Source organism: Saccoglossus kowalevskii, unplaced genomic scaffold (assembly GCF_978046115.1).
Source record: "Saccoglossus kowalevskii unplaced genomic scaffold, keSacKowa6.1 SCAFFOLD_24, whole genome shotgun sequence".
Lineage (NCBI taxonomy): Eukaryota > Metazoa > Hemichordata > Enteropneusta > Harrimaniidae > Saccoglossus > Saccoglossus kowalevskii.
In genome coordinates, this window is record NW_028188618.1 from 4,888,595 (window position 1) to 4,912,909 (window position 24,315).

The window sequence follows — 24,315 nt, forward strand, 5'->3', positions numbered from 1 at the left end:
TTGACACACTTTTCAGTACTTTGCCACTACATTTCAGCACTTTGCCTCACATTTCAGTGCTTTGCCAGTACTTTGCCACAACTTTTCAGTACTTTGCCACACTTTTCAGTGCTATGCCACTACTTTGCCACAACTTTTCAGTACTTTGCCACACTTTTCAGCACTTTGCCACTGCTTTTCAGTAGTTTGCCACTACTTTTCAGCACTTTGCCTCAACTTGTCAGTACTTTGCCACACTTTTCAGCATTTCGTCACTGCTTTTCAGTACTTTGCCATTACTTTTCAGCACATTGCCACAACTTTTCTGTACTTTGACACACTTCTCAGTACTTTGCCACTACTTTTCAGCACTTTGCCACAACTTTTCAGTACTTTGTCAAATTTTTCAGTACTTTGCCACGACTTTGCCACAACTTTTCATTACTTTGCCACACTTTTCAGCACTTTGCCACTACTTTTCAGTACTTTTCCACTACATTTCAGTACTTTGCCACTACTTTTCAGCACTTTGCCACACTTGTCAGTACTTTGCCACTACTTGTCAGCACTTTGCCACAACTTTTCAGTACTTTGCCACACTTTTCAGTACTTTGCCACTACTTTTCAGCACTTTGCCACACTTTTCATACTTTGCCACTACTTTTCAGCACTATGCCACAACTTTTCAGTACTTTGCCACACTTTTCAGTAATTTGCCACTACTTTTCAGCACTTTGCCACACTTTTCAGTACATTGCCACTACTTTTCAGCACTTTGCCACAACTTTTCAGTACTTTGCCACACTTTTCAGCACTTTGCCACGACTTTGCAACTACTTTTCAGCACTTTGCCACAACTTTTCATTACTTTGCCACACTTCTCAGTACTTTAACACTATTTTTCATTACTTTGCCACAACTTTTCATTACTTTGCCACACTTTTCAGCACTTTGCCACTACTTTTTAGTACTTTGCCACTACTTTTCAGCACTTTGCCACAACTTTTCAGTACTTTGCCACTCTTTTCAGTACTTTGCCAGTACTTTTCAGCACTTTGCCACAACTGTTCAGTACTTTGCCACACTTTTCAGTACTTTGCCACTACTTTTCAGCACTTTGCCACACTTTTCAGTACTTTGCCACTACTTTTCAGCACTTTGCCACTAATTTTCAGTACATTGCCACTACTTTTCACTACTTTGCCACTACTTTTCAGCACTTTGCCACAACTTTTCAGTACTTTGCCACACTTTTCAGTACTTTGCCACTACTTTTCAGCACTTTGCCACAACTTTTCAGTACATTGCCACACTTTTCAGTACTTTGCCACTACTTTTCAGCACTTTGCCACAACTTTTCAGTACTTTGCCACAATTTTCAGTACTTTGCCACTACTTTTCAGCACTTTGCCTCACATTTCAATGCTTTGCCACAACTTTGCCACAACTTTTCAGTACTTTGCCACACTTTTCAGTGCTATGCCACTACTTTGCCACTACTTGTCAGCACTTTGCCACAACTTTTCAGTACTTTGCCACACTTTTCAGTACTTTGCCACTACTTTTCAGCACTTTGCCACACTTTTCATACTTTGCCACTACTTTTCAGCACTATGCCACAACTTTTCAGTACTTTGCCACACTTTTCAGTAATTTGCCACTACTTTTCAGCACTTTGCCACACTTTTCAGTACATTGCCACTACTTTTCAGCACTTTGCCACAACTTTTCAGTACTTTGCCACACTTTTCAGCACTTTGCCACGACTTTGCAACTACTTTTCAGCACTTTGCCACAACTTTTCATTACTTTGCCACACTTCTCAGTACTTTAACACTATTTTTCATTACTTTGCCACAACTTTTCATTACTTTGCCACACTTTTCAGCACTTTGCCACTACTTTTTAGTACTTTGCCACTACTTTTCAGCACTTTGCCACAACTTTTCAGTACTTTGCCACTCTTTTCAGTACTTTGCCAGTACTTTTCAGCACTTTGCCACAACTGTTCAGTACTTTGCCACACTTTTCAGTAATTTGCCACTACTTTTCAGCACTTTGCCACACTTTTCAGTACTTTGCCACTACTTTTCAGCACTTTGCCACAACTTTTCAGTACATTGCCACACTTTTCACTACTTTGCCACTACTTTTCAGTACTTTGCCACTACATTTCAGCACTTTGCCTCACATTTCAGTGCTTTGCCAGTACTTTGCCACAACTTTTCAGTACTTTGCCACACTTTTCAGTGCTATGCCACTACTTTGCCACAACTTTTCAGTACTTTGCCACACTTTTCAGCACTTTGCCACTGCTTTTCAGTAGTTTGCCACTACTTTTCAGCACTTTGCCTCAACTTGTCAGTACTTTGCCACACTTTTCAGCATTTCGTCACTGCTTTTCAGTACTTTGCCATTACTTTTCAGCACATTGCCACAACTTTTCTGTACTTTGACACACTTCTCAGTACTTTGCCACTACTTTTCAGCACTTTGCCACAACTTTTCAGTACTTTGTCACATTTTTCAGTACTTTGCCACGACTTTTCAGTACTTTGCCACTACATTTCAGCACTTTGCCTCACATTTCAGTGCTTTGCCAGTACTTTGCCACAACTTTTCAGTACTTTGCCACACTTTTCAGTGCTATGCCACTACTTTGCCACAACTTTTCAGTACTTTGCCACACTTTTCAGCACTTTGCCACTGCTTTTCAGTAGTTTGCCACTACTTTTCAGCACTTTGCCTCAACTTGTCAGTACTTTGCCACACTTTTCAGCATTTCGTCACTGCTTTTCAGTACTTTGCCATTACTTTTCAGCACATTGCCACAACTTTTCTGTACTTTGACACACTTCTCAGTACTTTGCCACTACTTTTCAGCACTTTGCCACTACTTTTCAGTACTTTGCCACTACTTTTCAGCAATTTGCCACTACTTTTCAGTACTTTGCCACACTTTTCAGCACTTTGTCACAACTTTTCAGTACTTTGCCACACTTTTCAGTCCTTTGCCACTACTTTTCAGCACTTTGCCACACTTTCCAGTACTTTGCCACTACTTTTCAGCACTTTGCCACAACTTTTCAGTACTTTGCCACACTTTTCAGCACTTTGCCACGACTTTGCCACAACTTTTCAGTACTTTGCCACACTTCTCAGTACTTTGCCACTACTTTTCAGCACTTTGCCACAACTTTTCATTACTTTGCCACACTTCTCATTACTTTAACACTACTTTTCAGTACTTTGCCACTACTTTTCAGCACTTTGCCACAACTTTTCAGTACATTGCCACACTTTTCAGTACTTTGCCACTACTTTTCAGCACTTTGCCACAACTTTTCAGTACTTTGCCACACTTTTAGGTACTTTGCCACTACTTTTCAGCACTTTGCCACACATTTCAGTGCTTTGCCACTACTTTGCCACAACTTTTCAGTACATTGCCACACTTTTCAGTACTTTGCCACTACTTTTCAGTACTTTGCCACTACTTTTCAGCACTTTGCCACACATTTCAGTGCTTTGCCACTACTTTGCCACAACTTTTCAGTTTTTTGCCACACTTTTCAGTGCTTTGCCACTATTTGCCACAACTTTTCAGTACTTTGCCACAATGTTCAGCACTTTGCCACTGCTTTTCAGTAGTTTGCCACTTCTTTTCAGCACTTTGCCACAACTTGTCAGTACTTTGCCACACTTTTCAGCACTTTGCCACTGCTTTTCAGTACTTTGCCACTACTTTTCAGCACATTGCCACAACTTTTCTGTACTTTGACACACTTTTCAGTACTTTGCCACTACATTTCAGCACTTTGCCTCACATTTCAGTGCTTTGCCAGTACTTTGCCACAACTTTTCAGTACTTTGCCACACTTTTCAGTGCTATGCCACTACTTTGCCACAACTTTTCAGTACTTTGCCACACTTTTCAGCACTTTGCCACTGCTTTTCAGTAGTTTGCCACTACTTTTCAGCACTTTGCCTCAACTTGTCAGTACTTTGCCACACTTTTCAGCATTTCGTCACTGCTTTTCAGTACTTTGCCATTACTTTTCAGCACATTGCCACAACTTTTCTGTACTTTGACACACTTCTCAGTACTTTGCCACTACTTTTCAGCACTTTGCCACAACTTTTCAGTACTTTGTCAAATTTTTCAGTACTTTGCCACGACTTTGCCACAACTTTTCATTACTTTGCCACACTTTTCAGCACTTTGCCACTACTTTTCAGTACTTTTCCACTACATTTCAGTACTTTGCCACTACTTTTCAGCACTTTGCCACACTTTTCAGTACTTTGCCACTACTTGTCAGCACTTTGCCACAACTTTTCAGTACTTTGCCACACTTTTCAGTACTTTGCCACTACTTTTCAGCACTTTGCCACACTTTTCAGTACATTGCCACTACTTTTCAGCACTTTGCCACAACTTTTAAGTACTTTGCCACACTTTTCAGCACTTTGCCACGACTTTGCAACTACTTTTCAGCACTTTGCCACAACTTTTCATTACTTTGCCACACTTCTCAGTACTCTAACACTATTTTTCATTACTTTGCCACAACTTTTCATTACTTTGCCACACTTTTCAGCACTTTGCCACTACTTTTTAGTACTTTGCCACTACTTTTCAGCACTTTGCCACAACTTTTCAGTACTTTGCCACTCTTTTCAGTACTTTGCCAGTACTTTTCAGCACTTTGCCACAACTGTTCAGTACTTTGCCACACTTTTCAGTACTTTGCCACTACTTTTCAGCACTTTGCCACACTTTTCAGTACTTTGCCACTACTTTTCAGCACTTTGCCACAAATTTTCAGTACATTGCCACTACTTTTCACTACTTTGCCACTGCTTTTCAGCACTTTGCCACAACTTTTCAGTACTTTGCCACACTTTTCAGTACTTTGCCACTACTTTTCAGCACTTTGCCACAACTTTTCAGTACATTGCCACACTTTTCAGTACTTTGCCACTACTTTTCAGCACTTTGCCACAACTTTTCAGTACTTTGCCACAATTTTCAGTACTTTGCCACTACTTTTCAGCACTTTGCCTCACATTTCAATGCTTTGCCACAACTTTGCCACAACTTTTCAGTACTTTGCCACACTTTTCAGTGCTATGCCACTACTTGTCAGCACTTTGCCACAACTTTTCAGTACTTTGCCACACTTTTCAGTACTTTGCCACTACTTTTCAGCACTTTGCCACACTTTTCATACTTTGCCACTACTTTTCAGCACTATGCCACAACTTTTCAGTACTTTGCCACACTTTTCAGTAATTTGCCACTACTTTTCAGCACTTTGCCACACTTTTCAGTACATTGCCACTACTTTTCAGCACTTTGCCACAACTTCTCAGTACTTTGCCACACTTTTCAGCACTTTGCCACGACTTTGCAACTACTTTTCAGCACTTTGCCACAACTTTTCATTACTTTGCCACACTTCTCAGTACTTTAACACTATTTTTCATTACTTTGCCACAACTTTTCAATACTTTGCCACACTTTTCAGCACTTTGCCACTACTTTTTAGTACTTTGCCACTACTTTTCAGCACTTTGCCACAACTTTTCAGTACTTTGCCACTCTTTTCAGTACTTTGCCAGTACTTTTCAGCACTTTGCCACAACTGTTCAGTACTTTGCCACACTTTTCAGTACTTTGCCACTACTTTTCAGCACTTTGCCACACTTTTCAGTACTTTGCCACTACTTTTCAGCACTTTGCCACAACTTTTCAGTACATTGCCACACTTTTCACTACTTTGCCACTACTTTTCAGTACTTTGCCACTACATTTCAGCACTTTGCCTCACATTTCAGTGCTTTGCCAGTACTTTGCCACAACTTTTCAGTACTTTGCCACACTTTTCAGTGCTATGCCACTACTTTGCCACAACTTTTCAGTACTTTGCCACACTTTTCAGCACTTTGCCACTGCTTTTCAGTAGTTTGCCACTACTTTTCAGCACTTTGCCTCAACTTGTCAGTACTTTGCCACACTTTTCAGCATTTCGTCACTGCTTTTCAGTACTTTGCCATTACTTTTCAGCACATTGCCACAACTTTTCTGTACTTTGACACACTTCTCAGTACTTTGCCACTACTTTTCAGCACTTTGCCACAACTTTTCAGTACTTTGTCACATTTTTCAGTACTTTGCCACGACTTTGCCACAACTTTTCATTACTTTGCCACACTTTTCAGCACTTTGCCACTACTTTTCAGTACTTTTCCACTACATTTCAGTACTTTGCCACTACTTTTCAGCACTTTGCCACACTTTTCAGTACTTTGCCACTACTTGTCAGCACTTTGCCACAACTTTTCAGTACTTTGCCACACTTTTCAGTACTTTGCCACTACTTTTCAGCACTTTGCCACACTTTTCATACTTTGCCACTACTTTTCAGCACTATGCCACAACTTTTCAGTACTTTGCCACACTTTTCAGTAATTTGCCACTACTTTTCAGCACTTTGCCACACTTTTCAGTACATTGCCACTACTTTTCAGCACTTTGCCACAACTTTTCAGTACTTTGCCACACTTTTCAGCACTTTGCCACGACTTTGCAACTACTTTTCAGCACTTTGCCACAACTTTTCATTACTTTGCCACACTTCTCAGTACTTTAACACTATTTTTCATTACTTTGCCACAACTTTTCATTACTTTGCCACACTTTTCAGCACTTTGCCACTACTTTTTAGTACGTTGCCACTACTTTTCAGCACTTTGCCACAACTTTTCAGTACTTTGCCACTCTTTTCAGTACTTTGCCACTACTTTTCAGCACTTTGCCACACTTTTCAGTACTTTGCCACTACTTGTCAGCACTTTGCCACAACTTTTCAGTACTTTGCCACACATTTCAGTACTTTGCCACTACTTTTCAGCACTTTGCCACACTTTTCATACTTTGCCACTACTTTTCAGCACTATGCCACAACTTTTCAGTACTTTGCCACACTTTTCAGTAATTTGCCACTACTTTTCAGCACTTTGCCACACTTTTCAGTACATTGCCACTACTTTTCAGCACTTTGCCACAACTTTTCAGTACTTTGCCACACTTTTCAGCACTTTGCCACGACTTTGCAACTACTTTTCAGCACTTTGCCACAACTTTTCATTACTTTGCCACACTTCTCAGTACTTTAACACTATTTTTCATTACTTTGCCACAACTTTTCATTACTTTGCCACACTTTTCAGCACTTTGCCACTACTTTTTAGTACTTTGCCACTACTTTTCAGCACTTTGCCACACTTTTCAGTACTTTGCCAGTACTTTTCAGCACTTTGCCACAACTGTTCAGTACTTTGCCTCACTTTTCAGTACTTTGCCACTACTTTTCAGCACTTTGCCACACTTTTCAGTACTTTGCCACTACTTGTCAGCACTTTGCCACAACTTTTCAGTACATTGCCACTACTTTTCACTACTTTGCCACTACTTTTCAGCACTTTGCCACAACTTTTCAGTACTTTGCCACACTTTTCAGTACTTTGCCACTACTTTTCAGCACTTTGCCACAACTTTTCAGTACTTTGCCACACTTTTCAGTACTTTGCCACTACTTTTCAGCATTTTGCCTCACATTTCAATGCTTTGCCACAACTTTGCCACAACTTTTCAGTACTTTGCCACACTTTTCAGTGCTATGCCACTACTTTGCCACTACTTGTCAGCACTTTGCCACAACTTTTCAGTACTTTGCCACACTTTTCAGTACTTTGCTACTACTTTTCAGCACTTTGCCACACTTTTCATACTTTGCCACTACTTTTCAGCACTATGCCACAACTTTTCAGCACTTTGCCACACTTTTCAGTACATAGCCACTACTTTTCAGCACTTTGCCACAACTTTTCAGTACTTTGCCACACTTTTCAGCACTTTGCCACGACTTTGCAACTACTTTTCAGCACTTTGCCACAACTTTTCATTACTTTGCCACACTTTTCAGCACTTTGCCACTACTTTTTAGTACTTTGCCACTACTTTTCAGCACTTTGCCACAACTTTTCAGTACTTTGCCACTCTTTTCAGTACTTTGCCAGTACTTTTCAGCACTTTGCCACAACTGTTCAGTACTTTGCCACACTTTTCAGTACTTTGCCACTACTTTTCAGCACTTTGCCACACTTTTCAGTACTTTGCCACTACTTTTCAGCACTTTGCCACAACTTTTCAGTACATTGCCACACTTTTCACTACTTTGCCACTACTTTTCAGCACTTTGCCACAACTTTTCAGTACTTTGCCACACTTTTCAGTACTTTGCCACTACTTTTCAGCACTTTGCCACAACTTGTCAGTACATTGCCACACTTTTCAGTACTTTGCCACTACTTTTCAGCACTTTGCCACAACTTTTCAGTACTTTGCACACTTTTCAGTACTTTGCCACTACTTTTCAGCACTTTGCCTCACATTTCAATGCTTTGCCACAACTTTGCCACAACTTTTCAGTACTTTGCCACACTTTTCAGTGCTATGGCACTACTTTGCCACAACTTTTCAGTACTTTGCCACACTTTTCAGCACTTTGCCACTGCTTTTCAGTAGTTTGCCACTACTTTTCAGCACTTTGCCTCAACTTGTCAGTACTTTGCCACACTTTTCAGCACTTTGCCACTGCTTTTCAGTACTTTGACACACTTCTCAGTACTTTGCCATTACTTTTCAGCACATTGCCACAACTTTTCTGTACTTTGACACACTTCTCAGTACTTTGCCACTACTTTTCAGCACTTTGCCACAACTTTTCAGTACTTTGTCACATTTTTCAGTACTTTGCCACGACTTTGCCACAACTTTTCACTACTTTGCCACACTTTTCAGCACTTTGGCACACTTTTCAGTACTTTGCCACTACTTTTCAGCACTTTGCCACAACTTTTCAGTACTTTGCCACACTTTTCAGTACTTTGCCACTACTTTTCAGCACTTTGCCACACTTTTCATACTTTGCCACTACTTCTCAGCACTTTGCCACAACTTTTCAGTACTTTGCCACACTTTTCAGCACTTTGCCACGACTTTGCAACAACTTTTCAGTACTTTGCCACACTTCTCAGTACTTTGCCACTATTTTTCATTACTTTGCCACAACTTTTCATTACTTTGCCACACTTTTCAGCACTTTGCCACTACTTTTTAGTACTTTGCCACTACTTTTCAGCACTTTGCCACAACTTTTCAGTACTTTGCCACACTTTTCAGTACTTTGCCACTACTTTTCAGCACTTTGCCACAACTGTTCAGTACTTTGCCACACTTTTCAGTACTTTGCCACTACTTTTCAGCACTTTGCCACACTTTTCAGTACTTTGCCACTACTTTTCAGCACTTTGCCACAACTTTTCAGTACATTGCCACACTTTTCAGTACTTTGCCACTACTTTTCAGCACTTTGCCACAACTTTTCAGTACTTTGCCACACTTTTCAGTACTTTGCCACTACTTTTCAGCACTTTGCCTCACATTTCAATGCTTTGCCACAACTTTGCCACAACTTTTCAGTACTTTGCCACACTTTTCAGTGCTATGCCACTAATTTGCCACAACTTTTCAGTACTTTGCCACACTTTTCAGCACTTTGCCACTGCTTTTCAGTAGTTTGCCACTACTTTTCAGCACTTTGCCTCAACTTGTCAGTACTTTGCCACACTTTTCAGCACTTTGCCACTGCTTTTCAGTACTTTGCCATTACTTTTCAGCACATTGCCACAACTTTTCTGTACTTTGACACACTTCTCAGTACTTTGCCACTACTTTTCAGCACTTTGCCACAACTTTTCAGTACTTTGTCACTACTTTTCAGCACTTTGCCACAACTTTTCAGTACTTTGCCACAACTTTTCATTACTTTGCCACTACTTTGCCACAACGTTTCAGTACTTTGCCACACTTTTCAGCACTTTGCCACTGCTTTTCAGTACTTTGCCACTACTTTGCAACAACTTTTCAGTACTTTGCCACACTTCTCCGTACTTTGCCACTACTTTTCAGCACTTTGCCACAACTTTTCAGTACTTTGCCACTACTTTTTAGTACTTTGCCACTACTTTTCAGCACTTTGCCACAACTTTTCAGTACTTTGCCACTACTTTTCAGCACTTTGCCACAACTGTTCAGTACTTTGCCACACTTTTCAGTACTTTGCCACTACTTTTCAGCACTTTGCCACAATTTTCAGTACTTTGCCACTACTTTTCAGCACTTTGCCACAACTTGTCAGTACATTGCCACACTTTTCAGTACTTTGCCACTACTTTTCAGCACTTTGCCACAACTTTTCAGTACTTTGCCACACTTTTCTGTACTTTGCCACTACTTTTCAGCACTTTGCCTCACATTTCAATGCTTTGCCACAACTTTGCCACAACTTTTCAGTACTTTGCCACAATTTTCAGTGCTTTGCCACTACTTTGCCACAACTTTTCAGTACTTTGCCATAATTTTCAGCACTTTGCCACTGCTTTTCAGTAGTTTGCCACTACTTTTCAGCACTTTGCCTCAACTTGTCAGTACTTTGCCACACTTTTCAGCACTTTGCCACTGCTTTTCAGTACTTTGCCATTACTTTTCAGCACATTGCCACAACTTTTCTGTACTTTGACACACTTCTCAGTACTTTGCCACTACTTTTCAGCACTTTGCCACAACTTTTCAGTACTTTGTCACTACTTTTCAGCACTTTGCCACAACTTTTCAGTACTTTGCCACAACTTTTCATTACTTTGCCACTACTTTGCCACAACGTTTCAGTACTTTGCCACACTTTTCAGCACTTTGCCACTGCTTTTCAGTACTTTGTCACTACTTTGCAACAACTTTTCAATACTTTGCCACACTTCTCCGTACTTTGCCACTACTTTTCAGCACTTTGCCACAACTTTTCAGTACTTTGCCACAACTTTTCATTACTTTGCCACTACTTTGCCACAACCATTGCAGAATACACCAGTTCTCGTCCCATCACTTAAGTTAAGCTGCATCGGGCGTGGTTAGTATTTGCATGGGAGACAGGTTGGGAATACCACGTGCAGTAGGCTCATCAACAATTTTATTCCACATTACATACTAACTTTTTCCTATGATTTTTTGCCTAGCCGTAGCATTAAATGACATCCAATTCAGACAAATATTCAGCCTACTGCCAAACTATTGCAGAATACACCAGTTCTCGTCCGATCACTGAAGTTCAGCTGCATCGGGCGTGGTTAGTACTTGCATAGGAGACCAGCTGGGAATACCACGAGCAGTACGCTGATGAAAATTTTTATTCCACCATATGTACAAACTTTTTTCAATGATTTTTTGCCTAGCCGAAGCATTAAATGACATCCAATTCGGTCGAATATTCAGCCTACTGCCAACCCATTGCAGAATACACCACTACTCGTCTGATCACTGAAGTTTAGCTGCATCGGGCATGGTTAGTACTTGCATGGGAGACCGGCTGGGAATACCACGTGCAGTAGGCTTATTAACATTTTTATTCCACCGTACATACCAACTTTTTCCAGGGACTTTTTGCCTAGCCCAAGCGTTAAATGACATCCAATTCTGATGAATACTTAGCCTACTGCCAAACCATTGCAGAATACATCAGTTCTCGTCCGTTCACTGAAGTTAAGCTGCATCGGCCGTGGTTAGTACTTGCATGGGAGACCGGCTGGGAATACCACGTGCAGTAGGCTCATCAACAATTTTATTCCACATTACATACTAACTTTTTCCTATGATTTTTTGCCTAGCCGTAGCATTAAATGACTTCCAATTCAGACAAATATTCAGCCTACTGCCAAACTATTGCAGAATACACCAGTTCTCGTCCGATCACTGAAGTTAAGCTGCATCGTCGTGGTTAGTACTTGCATGGGAGACCGCCTGGGAATACCACGTGCAGTAGGCTGATGAACATTTTTATTCCACCGTTCATAATAACTTTTTTCCATGATTTTTTGCCTAGTCGAAGCATTAAATGACATCCAATTGCGACGAATATTCAGCCTACTGTCAAACCAATGCAGAATACACCAGTTCTCGTCCGATCACTGAAGTTAAGCCGCATCGGGCGTGGTTAGTACTTGCACGGGAGACCAGCTGGGAATACCACGTTATGTAGGCTCATCAAGATTTTTATTCCACATTACATAAAAACTTTTTCCCATGATTTTTTGCCTAGACGAAGCATTAAATGCAGAAAAGCAGTGGCAAAGTACTGAAAAGTAGTGGCAAACTGCTGAAAATTGTGGCAAAGTACTGAAAAGTTGTGGCAAAGTACTGAAAAGGGTGGCAAAGTACTGCAAAGTTGTGGCAATGACGTGGCAAAGTAATGAAAAGAGTGGCAAAGTACAGACAATTTGTGGCAAAGTGCTGAAAAGTAGTGGCAAAGTACTGAAATGTGTGGCAAAGTACTGAAAAATTGTGGCAAAGTCGTGGCAAAGTACTGAAAAGTTGTGGCAAAGTGATGAAAAGTGTGGCAAAGTACTGAAAATTTGTGGCAAAGTCGTGGCAAAGTACCGAAAAGTTGTGGCAAAGTACTGAAAAGTGTGGCAAAGTCCTGAAAAGTTGTGGCAAAGTCGTGGCAAAGTACTGAAAAGTATGGCAAAGTACTGAAAAGTTTTGGCAAAGTGCTGAAAAGTAGAGGAAAAGTACTGAAAAGTGTGGCAAAGTACTGAAAAGTTGTGGCAAAGTACTGAAAATTAGTGGCAAAGTGCTGAAAAGTGTGGCAAAGTACTGAAAAGTTGTGGCAAAGTGCTGAAAAGTAGTGGCAAAGTACTGAAAAGCTGTGGCAAAGTACTGAAAAGTGTGGCAAAGTACTGAAAAGTTGTGGCAAAGTCGTGGCAAAGTACAGAAAAGTTGTGGCAAAGTGCTGAAAAGTAGTGGCAAAGTACTGAAAAGTGTGGCAAGGTCCTGAAAAGTGTGGCCAAGTACTGAAAAGTTGTGGCAAAGTGCTGAAAAGTAGTGGCAAAGTGCTGAAAAGTGTGCAAGGTACTGAAAAGTTGTGGCAAAGTGCTGAAAAGTAGTGGCAAAGTACAGAAAAGTTGTGGCAAAGTCATGGCAAAGTGCTGAAAAGTAGTGGCAAAGTAGTGGCAAATTGCTGAAAAGTGTGCAAGGTACTGAAAAGTTGTGGCAAAGTGCTGAAAATTAGTGGCAAAGTACTGAAAAGCAGTTGCAAAGTAATGAAAATGGTGGCAAAGTACTGCAAAGTTGTGGCAAAGTCGTGGAAATGTACTGAAAAGTGTGTTAATGTACTGAAAATTGTGGCAAAGTACTGAAAAGTTGTGGCAAAGTCGTTGCAAAGTACTGAAAAGTATGGCAAAGTACTGAAAAGTTGTGGCAAAGTGCTGAAAAGTAGTGGCAAAGTACTGAAAAGCAGTGGCAAAGTACTGAACAGAGTGGCAAAGTACTGAAAAGTTGTGGCAAAGTCGTGGCAAAGTACTGAAAAGTGTGGCAAAGTAATGAAAAGTTGTGGCAAAGTACTGAAAGGCAGTGGCGAAGTGCTGAAAAGTAGTGGCAGAGTACTGAAAAGCAGTGGCAAAGAACTGAAAAGTTGTTGCAAAGTGCTGAAAAGTTGTGGCAAAGTACTAAAAAGCAGTGGCAAAGTACTGAAAAGTGTGGCAAAGTCGTGGCAAAGTACTCAACAGTGTGGCAAAGTACTGAAAAGTTGTGGCAAAGTGCTGAAAAGTAGAGGCAAAGTACTGAAAAGTGTGGCAAAGTACTGAAAAGTTGTGGCAAAGTGCTGAAAAGTAGTGGCAAAGTACTGAAAAGTAGTGGCAAAGTGCTGAAAAGTGTGGCAAAGTACTGAAAAGTTGTGGCAAAGTGCTGAAAAGTAGTGGCAAAGTACTGAAAAGTGTGGCAAAGTCCTGAAAAGTGTGGCCAAGTAATGAAAAGCAGTGGCAAAGTGTTGAAAAGTGTGGCAAAGTGATGAAAAGTAGTGGCAAAGTACTGAAAAATTGTGGCAAAGTGCTGACAAGTAGTGGCAAAGTACTGAAAAGTGTGGCAAAGTACTGAAAAGTTGTGGCAAAGTCGTGGCAAAGTGCTGAAAAGTAGTGGCAAAGTAGTGGCAAAGTGCTGAAAAGTGTGCAAAGTACTGACAAGTTGTGGCAAAGATCTGAAAATTAGTGGCAAAGTACTGAAAAGCAGTTGCAAGTACTGAAAATGGTGGCAAAGTACTGCAAAGTTTTGGCAAAGTCGTGGCAAAGTACTGAAAAAGAGTGGCAAAGTACAGAAAAGTTGTGGCAAAGTGCTGAAAAGTAGTGGCAAAGTACTGAAAAGTGTGGCAAAGAACTGAAAAGTTGTGGCAAAGTCATGGCAAAGTACTGCAATGTTGTGGCAAAGTGCTGAAAAGAGTGGCAAAGTACTGAAAAGTTGTGGCAAAATCGTGGAAAAGTACTGAAAAGTGTGGCAAAGTACTGAAAAGTGTGGCAAAGTACTGAACAGTTGTGGCAAAGTCGTGGCAAAGTAATGACAAGTGTGGCAAAGTACTGAAAAGTTGTGACACAGTTCTGAAAAGTAGTGGCAAAGTAATGAAAAGTGTGGCAAAGTACTGAAAACTTGTGGCAAAGTGCTGAAAAGCCTTGGCAAAGTACTGAAAAGTGTGGCAAAGTACAGAAAAGTTGTGGCAAAGTGCTGAAAAGTAGTGGCAAAGTACTGAAAAGTGTGGCAAAGTACTGAAAAGTTGAGGCAAAGTCATGGCAAAGTACTGAAATGTTGTGGCAAAGTGCTGAAAAGTGTGGCAAAGTAGTGAAAAGTTGTGGCAAAGTCGTGGAAAAGTACTGAAAAGTGTGGCAAAGTACTGAAAAGTTGTGGCAAAGTCGTGGCAAAGTACTGAAAAGTGTGGCAAAGTACTGAAAAGTTGTGACATGAGTTCTGAAAAGTAGTGGCAAAGTACTGAAAGGTAGTGGCAATGTGCTGAAAAGTGTGGCAAAGTACTGAAAAGTTGTGGCAAAGTGCTGTAAAGTAGTGGCAAAGTACTGAAAAGCAGTGGCAAAGTACTGAAAAGTGTGGCAAAGTACTGAAAAGTTGTGGCAAAGTCGTGGCAAAGTACTGAAAAGTGTGGCAAAGTACTGAAAAGTTTTGTCAAAATGCTGAAAAGTAGTGGCAAAGTAATGAAAAGTGTTGCAAAGTACTGAAAAGTTGTGGCAAAGTGCTGAAAAGCCTTGGCAAAGTACTGAAAAGTGTGGCAAAGTACTGAAAAGTTGTGGCAAAGTGCTGAAAAGTAGTGGCAAGGTACTGAAAAGTAGTGGCAAAGTGCTGAAAAGTGTGGCAAAGTACTAAAAAGTTGTGGCAAAGTGCTGAAAGGCAGTGGCGAAGTGCTGAAAAGTAGTGGCAAAGTACTGAAAAAGTGTGGCAAAGTACTGAAAAGTTGTGGCAAAGTGCTGAAAAGTTGTGGCAAAGTACTGAAAAGCAGTGGTAAAGTACTGAAAAGTGTGGCAAAGTACTGAAAAGTTGTGGCAAATTCGTGGCAAAGTACTGAACAGTGTGGCAAAGTACTGAAAAGTTGTGGCAAAGTGCTGAAAAGTAGAGGCAAAGTACTGAAAAGTGTGGAAAAGTACTGAAAAATTGTGGCAAAGTGCTGGAAAATAGTGGCAAAGTGCTGAAAAGTAGTTGCAAAGTAATGAAAAGTGTGGCAAAGTCATGAAAAGTGTGGCCAAGTACTGAAAAGCGTGGCAAAGTACAGAAAAGTTGTGGCAAAGTGCTGAAAAGTAGTGGCAAAGTACTCAAAAGTTGTGGCAAAATCGTGGCAAAGTACTGAAAAGTGTGGCAAAGTACTGCAAAGTTGTGGCAAAGTGCTGAAAAGTAGTGGCAAAGTACTGAAAAGTAGTGGCAAAGTGCTGAAAAGCGTGGCAAAGTACAGAAAAGTTGTGGGAAAGTGCCGAAAAGTAGTGACAAAGTACTGAAAAGTGTGGCAAAGTACTGAAAAGTTGTGGCAAAGTCGTGGCAAAGTGCTGAAAAGTAGAGGCAAAGTAGTGGCAAAGTGCTGAAAAGTGTGCAAAGTACTGACAAGTTGTGGCAAAGATCTGAAAATTAGTGGCAAAGTACTGAAAAGCAGTTGCAAGTACTGAAAATGGTGGCAAAGTACTGCAAAGTTGTGGCAAAGTCGTGGCAAAGTACTGAAAAAGAGTGGCAAAGTACAGAAAAGTTGTGGCAAAGTGCTGAAAAGTAGTGGCAAAGTACTGAAAAGTGTGGCAAAGAACTGAAAAGTTGTGGCAAAGTCATGGCAAAGTACTGCAATGTTGTGGCAAAGTGCTGAAAAGAGTGGCAAAGTACTGAAAAGTTGTGGCAAAATCGTGGAAAAGTACTGAAAAGTGTGGCAAAGTACTGAAAAGTGTGGCAAAGTACTGAACAGTTGTGGCAAAGTCGTGGCAAAGTAATGACAAGTGTGGCAAAGTACTGAAAAGTTGTGACACAGTTCTGAAAAGTAGTGGCAAAGTACTGAAAGGTAGTGGCAAAGTGCTGAAAAGTGTGGCAAAGTACTGAAAAGTTGTGGCAAAGTGCTGAGAAATAGTGGCAAAGTACTGAAAAGCAGTGGAAAAGTATTGAAAAGTGTGGCAAAGTACTGAAAAGTTGTGGCAAAGTCGTGGCAAAGTACTGAAATGTGTGGCAAAGTGCTGAAAAGTTTTGCAAAATGCTGAAAAGTAGTGGCAAAGTAATGAAAAGTGTGGCAAAGTACTGAAAACTTGTGGCAAAGTGCTGAAAAGCCTTGGCAAATTACTGAAAAGTGTGGCAAAGTACAGAAAAGTTGTGGCAAAGTGCTGAAAAGTAGTGGCAAAGTACTGAAAAGTGTGGCAAAGTACTGAAAAGTTGAGGCAAAGTCATGGCAAAGTACTGAAATGTTGTGGCAAAGTGCTGAAAAGTGTGGCAAAGTAGTGAAAAGTTGTGGCAAAGTCGTGGAAAAGTACTGAAAAGTGTGGCAAAGTAGTGAAAAGTTGTGGCAAAGTCGTGGCAAAGTACTGAAAAGTGTGGCAAAGTACTGAAAAGTTGTGACATGAGTTCTGAAAAGTAGTGGCAAAGTACTGAAAGGTAGTGGCAATGTGCTGAAAAGTGTGGCAAAGTACTGAAAAGTTGTGGCAAAGTGCTGTAAAGTAGTGGCAAAGTACTGAAAAGCAGTGGCAAAGTACTGAAAAGTGTGGCAAAGTACTGAAAAGTTGTGGCAAAGTCGTGGCAAAGTACTGAAAAGTGTGGCAAAGTACTGAAAAGTTTTGTCAAAATGCTGAAAAGTAGTGGCAAAGTAATGAAAAGTGTTGCAAAGTACTGAAAAGTTGTGGCAAAGTGCTGAAAAGCCTTGGCAAAGTACTGAAAAGTGTGGCAAAGTACTGAAAAGTTGTGGCAAAGTGCTGAAAAGTAGTGGCAAGGTACTGAAAAGTAGTGGCAAAGTGCTGAAAAGTGTGGCAAAGTACTAAAAAGTTGTGGCAAAGTGCTGAAAGGCAGTCGCGAAGTGCTGAAAAGTAGTGGCAAAGTACTGAAAAAGTGTGGCAAAGTACTGAAAAGTTGTGGCAAAGTGCTGAAAAGTTGTGGCAAAGTACTGAAAAGCAGTGGTAAAGTACTGAAAAGTGTGGCAAAGTACTGAAAAGTTGTGGCAAAGTCGTGGCAAAGTACTGAACAGTGTGGCAAAGTACTGAAAAGTTGTGGCAAAGTGCTGAAAAGTAGAGGCAAAGTACTGAAAAGTGTGGAAAAGTACTGAAAAATTGTGGCAAAGTGCTGGAAAATAGTGGCAAAGTGCTGAAAAGTAGTTGCAAAGTAATGAAAAGTGTGGCAAAGTCATGAAAAGTGTGGCCAAGTACTGAAAAGCGTGGCAAAGTACAGAAAAGTTGTGGCAAAGTGCTGAAAAGTAGTGGCAAAGTACTGAAAAGTGTGGCAAAGTACTCAAAAGTTGTGGCAAAATCGTGGCAAAGTACTGAAAAGTGTGGCAAAGTACTGCAAAGTTGTGGCAAAGTGCTGAAAAGTAGTGGCAAAGTACTGAAAAGTAGTGGCAAAGTGCTGAAAAGCGTGGCAAAGTACAGAAAAGTTGTGGGAAAGTGCCGAAAAGTAGTGACAAAGTACTGAAAAGTGTGGCAAAGTACTGAAAAGTTGTGGCAAAGTCGTGGCAAAGTGCTGAAAAGTAGTGGCAAAGTGCTGAAAAGCAGTGGCAGAGTACTGAAAAGTAGTGGCAAAGTGCTGAAAAGCGTGGCAAAGTACACAAAAGTTGTGGGAAAGTGCCGAAAAGTAGTGGCAAAGTACTGAAAAGTGTGGCAAAGTAGTGAAAAGTTGTGGCAAAGTCGTGGCAAAGTACTGAAAAGTGTGGCAAAGTACTGAAAAGTTGTGACATGAGTTCTGAAAAGTAGTGGCAAAGTACTGAAAGGTAGTGGCAATGTGCTGAAAAGTGTGGCAAAGTACTGAAAAGTTGTGGCAAAGTGTTGTAAAGTAGTGGCAAAGTACTGAAAAGCAGTGGCAAAGTACTGAAAAGTGTGGCAAAGTACTGAAAAGTTGTGGCAAAGTCGTGGCAAAGTACTGAAAAGTGTGGCAAAGTACTGAAAAGTTTTGTCAAAATGCTGAAAAGTAGTGGCAAAGTAATGAAAAGTGTTGCAAAGTACTGAAAAGTTGTGGCAAAGTGCTGAAAAGCCTTGGCAAAGTACTGAAAAGTGTGGCAAAGTACTGAAAAGTTGTGGCAAAGTGCTGAAAAGTAGTGGCAAGGTACTGAAAAGTAGTGGCAAAGTGCTGAAAAGTGTGGCAAAGTACTAAAAAGTTGTGGCAAAGTGCTGAAAGGCAGTGGCGAAGTGCTGAAAAGTAGTGGCAAAGTACTGAAAAAGTGTGGCAAAGTACTGAAAAGTTGTGGCAAAGTGCTGAAAAGTTGTGGCAAAGTACTGAAAAGCAGTGGTAAAGTACTGAAAAGTGTGGCAAAGTACTGAAAAGTTGTGGCAAAGTCGTGGCAAAGTACTGAACAGTGTGGCAAAGTACTGAAAAGTTGTGGCAAAGTGCTGAAAAGTAGAGGCAAAGTACTGAAAAGTGTGGAAAAGTACTGAAAAATTGTGGCAAAGTGCTGGAAAATAGTGGCAAAGTGCTGAAAAGTAGTTGCAAAGTAATGAAAAGTGTGGCAAAGTCATGAAAAGTGTGGCCAAGTACTGAAAAGCGTGGCAAAGTACAGAAAAGTTGTGGCAAAGTGCTGAAAAGTAGTGGCAAAGTACTGAAAAGTGTGGCAAAGTACTCAAAAGTTGTGGCAAAATCGTGGCAAAGTACTGAAAAGTGTGGCAAAGTACTGCAAAGTTGTGGCAAAGTGCTGAAAAGTAGTGGCAAAGTACTGAAAAGTAGTGGCAAAGTGCTGAAAAGCGTGGCAAAGTACAGAAAAGTTGTGGGAAAGTGCCGAAAAGTAGTGACAAAGTACTGAAAAGTGTGGCAAAGTACTGAAAAGTTGTGGCAAAGTCGTGGCAAAGTGCTGAAAAGTAGTGGCAAAGTGCTGAAAAGCAGTGGCAGAGTACTGAAAAGTAGTGGCAAAGTGCTGAAAAGCGTGGCAAAGTACAGAAAAGTTGTGGGAAAGTGCCGAAAAGTAGTGGCAAAGTACTGAAAAGTGTGGCAAAGTAATGACAAGTTGTGGCAAAGTCGTGTCAAAGTGCTGAAAAGTAGTGGCAAAGTGCTGAAAAGTGTGCAAAGTACTGAAAAGTTGTGGCAAAGATCTGAAAATTAGGGGCAAAGTACTAAAAAGCAGTTGCAATGTACTGAAAATAGTGGCAAAGTACTGCAAAGTTATGGCAAAGTCGTGGCAAAGTACTGATAAAGTGTGGTAAAGTACAGAAAAGTTGTGGCAAAGTGCTGAAAAGTAGTGGCAAAGAACTGAAAAGTGTGGCAAAGTACTGAAAAATTGGTGGCAAAGTCGTGGCAAAGTGCTGCAAGTAGTGGCAAAGTACTGAAAAGTAGTGGCAAAGTGCTGAAAAGTGTGCAAAGTACTGAAAAGTTGTGGCAAAGATCTGAAAATTAGGGGCAAAGTACTAAAAAGCAGTTGCAATGTACTGAAAATAGTGGCAAAGTACTGCAAAGTTATGGCAAAGTCGTGGCAAAGTACTGATAAAGTGTGGCAAAGTACAGAAAAGTTGTGGCAAAGTGCTGAAAAGTAGTGGCAAAGTACTGAAAAGTGTGGCAAAGTACTGAAAAGTTGTGGAAAAGTACTGAAAAGTGTGGCAAATTACTGAAAAGTGTGGCAAAGTACTGCAAAGTTGTGGCAAAGTCCTGAAAAGTAGTGGCAAAGTACTGAAAAGCAGTGGCAAAGTGTTGAAAAGTGTAGCAAAGTGATGAAAAGTAGTAGCAAAGTACTGAACATTTGTGGCAAAGTGCTGAAAAGTAGTGGCAAAGTACTGAAAAGTGTGGCAAAGTACTCAAAAGTTGTGGCAAAATCGTGGCAAAGTACTGAAAAGTGTGGCAAAGTACTGCAAAGTTGTTGCAAAGTGCTGAAAAGTAGTGGCAGAGTACCGAAAAGTAGTGGCAAAGTGCTGAAAAGCGTGGCAAAGTACAGAAAAGTTGTGGGAAAGTGCCGAAAAGTAGTGGCAAAGTACTGAAAAGTGTGGCAAAGTAATGACAAGTTGTGGCAAAGTCGTGGCAAAGTGCTGAAAAGTAGTGGCAAAGTGCTGAAAAGTGTGCAAAGTACTGAAAAGTTGTTGCAAAGATCTGAAAATTAGGGGCAAAGTACTAAAAAGCAGTTGCAATGTACTGAAAATAGTGGCAAAGTACTGCAAAGTTATGGCAAAGTCGTGGCAAAGTACTGATAAAGTGTGGCAAAGTACAGAAAAGTTGTGGCAAAGTGCTGAAAAGTAGTGGCAAAGTACTGAAAAGTGTGGCAAAGTACTGAAAAGTTGTGGCAAAGTCATGGCAAAGTATTGAAATGTTGTGGCAAAGTGCCGAAAAGTAGTGGCAAAGTACTGAAAAGTGTGGCAAAGTACTGAAAGGTTGTGGCAAAGTCGTGGCAAAGTGCTGAAAAGTAGTGGCAAAGTACTGAAAAGTGTGGCAAAGTACTGAAAAGTTGAGGCAAAGTCATGGCAAAGTACTGAAAAGTGTGGCAAATTACTGAAAAGTGTGGCAAAGTACTCAAAAGTTGTGGCAAAATCGTGGCAAAGTACTGAAAAGTTTGGCAAAGTACTGCAAAGTTGTGGCAAAGTCCTGAAAAGTAGTGGCAAAGTACTGAAAAGTACTGGCAAAGTGCTGGAAAGTGTGGCAAAGTACTGAAAAGTTGTGGCAAAGTACTGAAAAGCGTGGCAAAGTACAGAAAAGTTGTGGCAAAGTGCCGAAAAGTAGTGGCAAAGTACTGAAAAGTGTGGCAAAGTAATGAAAGGTTGTGGCAAAGTCGTGGCAAAGTGCTGAAAAGTACTTTGCCACGACTTTGCCACTACTTTTCAGCACTTTGCCACACTTTTCAGTACTTTGCCACTACTTTTCAGCACTTTGCCACAACTTTTCAGTACTTTGCCACTACTTTTCAGCACTTTGCCACAACTTTTCAGTACTTTGCCACAACTTTTCAGTACTTTGCCACACTTTTCAGCACTTTGCCAATGCTTTTCAGTACTTTGCCACTACTTTTCAGTACTTTTCCACAACTTTTCAGTACTTTGCCACACTTTTCTGTGCTTTGCCACTACTTTGCCACAACTTGTCAGTACTTTGCCACACTTTTCAGCACTTTGCCACTACTTTTCAGTACTTTGCCACTACTTTTCAGCACTTTGCCACAACTTTTCAGTACTTTGCCACAACTTTTCATTACTTTGCCTCACTTTTCCGCACTTTGCCACTGCTTTTCAGTACTTTGCCACTACTTTTCAGCACTTTGCCACAACTTTGCAGTACTTTGCCACACATTTCAGTGCTTTGCCACTACTTTGCCACAACTTTTCAGTACTTTGCCACACTTTTCAGCACTTTGACACAACTTTTCAGTACTTTGCCACACTTTTCAGTGCTATGCCACTACTTTGCCACAACTTTTCAGTATTTTGCCACACTTTTCAGCACTTTGCCACTGCTTTTAAGTAGTTTGCCACTACTTTACAGCACTTGCCTCAACTTGTCAGTACTTTGCCACACTTTTCAGCACTTTGCCACTACTTTTCAGTACTTTGCCACTACTTTTCAGCACTTTGCCACAACATTTCAGTACTTTGCCACAACTTATCAGTACTTTGCCACACTTTTCAGCACTTTGCCACTGCTTTTCAGTACTTTGCCACTACTTTTCATCACTTTGCCACAACTTTGCAGTACTTTGCCACACATTTCAGTGCTTTGCCACTACTTTGCCACAACTTTTCAGTACTTTGTCACACTTTTCATCATTTTGCCACTACTTTTCAGTACTTTGCCACTAGTTTTCAGCAATTTGCCACTACTTTTCAGTACTTTGCCACACTTTTCAGCACTTTGCCACAACTTTTCAGTACTTTGCCACACTTTTCAGTCCTTTGCCACTACTTTTCAGCACTTTGCCACACTTTTTAGTACTTTGCCACTACTTTTCAGCACTTTGCCACAACTTTTCAGTACTTTGCCACACTTTTCAGCACTTTGCCACGACTTTGCCACAACTTTTCAGTACTTTGCCACACTTCTCAGCACTTTGCCACTACTTTTCAGTACTTTGCCACTACTTTTCAGCACTTTGCCACAACTTTTCAGTACTTTGCCACAACTTTTCAGTACTTTGCCACACTTTTCAGCACTTTGCCAATGCTTTTCAGTACTTTGCCACTACTTTTCAGCACTTTGCCACAACTTTTCAGTGCTTTGCCACACTTTTCTGTGCTTTGCCACTACTTTGCCACAACTTGTCAGTACTTTGCCACACTTTTCAGCACTTTGCCACTACTTTTCAGTACTTTGCCACTACTTTTCAGCACTTTGCCACAACTTTTCAGTACTTTGCCACAACTTTTCATTACTTTGCCTCACTTTTCCGCACTTTGCCACTGCTTTTCAGTACTTTGCCACTACTTTTCTGCACTTTGCCACAACTTTGCAGTACTTTGCCACACATTTCAGTGCTTTGCCACTACTTTGCCACAACTTTTCAGTACTTTGCCACACTTTTCAGCACTTTGACACAACTTTTCAGTACTTTGCCACACTTTTCAGTGCTATGCCACTACTTTGCCACAACTTTTCAGTATTTTGCCACACTTTTCAGCACTTTGCCACTGCTTTTCAGTAGTTTGCCACTACTTTACAGCACTTGCCTTAACTTGTCAGTACTTTGCCACACTTTTCAGCACTTTGCCACTACTTTTCAGTACTTTGCCACTACTTTTCAGCACTTTGCCACAACTTTTCAGTACTTTGCCACAACTTATCAGTACTTTGCCACACTTTTCAGCACTTTGCCACTGCTTTTCAGTACTTTGCCACTACTTTTCAGCACTTTGCCACAACTTTGCAGTACTTTGCCACACATTTCAGTGCTTTGCCACTACTTTGCCACAACTTTTCAGTACTTTGTCACACTTTTCATCACTTTGCCACTACTTTTCAGTACTTTGCCACTAGTTTTCAGCAATTTGCCACTACTTTTCAGTACTTTGCCACACTTTTAAGCACTTTGCCACAACTTTTCAGTACTTTGCCACACTTTTCAGTCCTTTGCCACTACTTTTCAGCACTTTGCCACACTTTTCAGTACTTTGCCACTACTTTTCAGCACTTTGCCACAACTTTTCAGTACTTTGCCACACTTTTCAGCACTTTGCCACGACTTTGCCACAACTTTTCAGTACTTTGCCACACTTCTCAGCACTTTGCTACTACTTTTCAGTACTTTGCCACTACTTTTCAGCACTTTGCCACAACTTTTCAGTACTTTGCCACAACTTTTCAGTACTTTGCCACACTTTTCAGCACTTTGCCAATGCTTTTCAGTACTTTGCCACTACTTTTCAGCACTTTGCCACAACTTTGCAGTACTTTGCCACACATTTCAGTGCTTTGCCACTACTTTGCCACAACTTTTCAGTACTTTGTCACACTTTTCATCACTTTGCCACTACTTTTCAGTACTTTGCCACTAGTTTTCAGCAATTTGCCACTACTTTTCAGTACTTTGCCACACTTTTCAGCACTTTGCCACAACTTTTCGGTACTTTGCCACACTTTTCAGTCCTTTGCCACTACTTTTCAGCACTTTGCCACACTTTTCAGTACTTTGCCACTACTTTTCAGCACTTTGCCACAACTTTTCAGTACTTTGCCACACTTTTCAGCACTTTGCCACGACTTTGCCACAACTTTTCAGTACTTTGCCACACTTCTCAGTAATTTGCCACTACTTTTCAGCACTTTGCCAC

The 24,315-nt window shown here is 40.8% G+C and overlaps 5 pseudogenes; all 5 read left to right on the plus strand.

Annotated features, from left to right (window-relative positions):
* Positions 1-11,160: 11,160 nt before the first annotated feature.
* LOC146727256 (5S ribosomal RNA) lies at positions 11,161-11,280 on the plus strand (annotated as a pseudogene).
* Positions 11,281-11,376: 96 nt separating this feature from the next.
* On the plus strand, positions 11,377-11,496 carry LOC146727257 (5S ribosomal RNA; annotated as a pseudogene).
* Positions 11,497-11,592: 96 nt separating this feature from the next.
* On the plus strand, positions 11,593-11,712 carry LOC146727258 (5S ribosomal RNA; annotated as a pseudogene).
* Positions 11,713-11,808: 96 nt separating this feature from the next.
* Positions 11,809-11,927, plus strand: LOC146727259 (5S ribosomal RNA; annotated as a pseudogene).
* Positions 11,928-12,023: 96 nt separating this feature from the next.
* On the plus strand, positions 12,024-12,143 carry LOC146727260 (5S ribosomal RNA; annotated as a pseudogene).
* The last annotated feature ends 12,172 nt before the right edge of the window (positions 12,144-24,315 follow it).